Source organism: Pygoscelis adeliae, unplaced genomic scaffold, assembly GCF_000699105.1.
Source record: "Pygoscelis adeliae isolate BGI_AS28 unplaced genomic scaffold, ASM69910v1 Scaffold297, whole genome shotgun sequence".
NCBI lineage: Eukaryota > Metazoa > Chordata > Aves > Sphenisciformes > Spheniscidae > Pygoscelis > Pygoscelis adeliae.
This window is the reverse complement of record NW_008825211.1, coordinates 313,050-314,804: the sequence shown is the minus strand read 5'-3', so window position 1 is coordinate 314,804 and position 1,755 is coordinate 313,050. Positions and strand designations below refer to the sequence as shown.

The following is a 1,755-nucleotide window of genomic DNA, read 5'->3' as shown; positions in this document are numbered from 1 at the left end:
GGGGCAGCGCTGCCGGGCAGCCCGCCCCCAAAGCTGCTGGGAAAACCGCCCCAGGTGCCCCCATGGAGGTGCTCAGCCCCGGTGTGAGCAGCGCGGGGACGTCCTGGCCGGGCTACAGCTCCTGTCTGGCAGGAGGTGGCAGAGTGCGACCCGCGGGCAGGTCCCGGTTCCACAGACCCACCTCGGCTGAGCCCCGGGGGGACGGGGATGGCAGAGGCAGCTTCTTTCCCACCGTGGACTGCCGAGGCTGGCAGGGGTCTTCAAGGAGAAAAGTTCACCGTTTCCCCGCTCGGATCGGCCAGCGATGACCTCCGTGGGCTCCCAGCAGCTTCATGACACTGGCTAGTGGGCATTTCTGGTGCTAAAACCCTGTAATTTTTGAGACAGGCTGGGCCCCGCTTTTCTGGCGGGGAATTAAAGGAGGTGACCATTTCCAGCGGGGTCGCGTTTGCTTCTTTTCCAAGCAAAGTCGGCATCGGGGGCGATCCGTGGGGCATCTCCCCGTGCCAGTGCCCTGCCCTGGCTGCCGGAGCCCGGGGCATGCTGTAAGGGCTAAACCTGCTCCCTGCGTGCTGCCGAGGGGGCATCAAGGGCGACCCCTCGGTGGCATCGCAGCCCCCGTCCCAGGAAACGAGATGCTTTCTCCCCACCGCCGGCCGGGGAGCATCGCTCAAGCCGCGGGCACACGCCGCAAGCGTGGCCCGAGCCTGGCCAGAGGCATCCAGCTCCGCGCGTCCCCGAAGTTCTCTCTGGGCTCCGGACGGTGATGCCGAAGTTTTTCCTGCTTCCTTCCTGCTGTCGGCTGTAGCTTTGGCCTTTTGTACCGCAGGTCCCAAAGGTGTTTTCCACGGGGCGAGGGCCCAGCGGGTGGACAGGAAGGGGATGTTCTCAGGTCCTGCTGGGCTCCTTGGCTTTGGCTCCGCTATTAAGCTGGCCGGGTTTGGGACTGGCCCGTGGAGTAAACGTCCCCGTCCTTCAAAACAGGCTGTGGGGCAGTGCCGGTGACCCAGTCCCTCGCACGTCTCAACCTGTTAATAATGGCATAATTAGTGTCTTTAATTGCAAGCTAGATTAGCTGACCCATAGGGGCCTTTCCGCCTGCATTCAAAGGTTAAACGCAGCTGCAATGCCTGAGCCCAAACAGTGACGCCAAACCCTAATCCAAAAAAATAATACTGGATGTGAGCGCTTTTGGGGTAGGGCTGGAAACCTTGGCACCAGAGGCACCGGGACGGCAGCAGCTCCGCAACCGATTCCCGATTTCCCATGCCCTCAGCCTGGGCATAAAACCCAAGGCAGGCGGTTTTGGGGAGCCCTCGGGGGGCTGCCCGCTTTGGGGCTGAGTCTGCTGTGAGTCCTGAGCCAGGCCCCACGCAGTGCCGGTGGGGCTTTCTGGGGGCGCGGGGGCAAACGCCACCAACGTCCCCCGGCACCTGGCCCAAGCGGGAAGTAGCTCAAGAGGCTTCGCCGTGTTTGTCTTGCGGTTGCAGTGCTGGGAAAGGAAAATAAACCCTTTACTTGCAAATAAATCAGGGGAATCGGACCAGGCGGGGACAGCCGAGACAGGAACCCTCCGCCAGGTTGGTTTGTGCAAGCACACGCTGCGCTCGGGTTTTCTCCACCACCGCGGTGTTTGTCCTCCTCTAACACCGGCTCCTCCGGCGGGATGAGCCACGGAGCAGCCATTCGCGCCAGGGCCAGGATTGTGGGTCCCCGCAATGGGACGGGGGCTGAATGGGGAGCGTGGTAGCCCAA

At 62.8% G+C, this 1,755-nt stretch overlaps 1 protein-coding gene across 1 annotated transcript in view; it reads left to right on the top strand.

Annotated features, from left to right (window-relative positions):
* PGM2L1 (phosphoglucomutase 2-like 1) overlaps nt 1–1,755 on the top strand; it is a 75,500-nt gene that overhangs the window by 3,138 nt on the left and 70,607 nt on the right. The window lies entirely within an intron of this gene.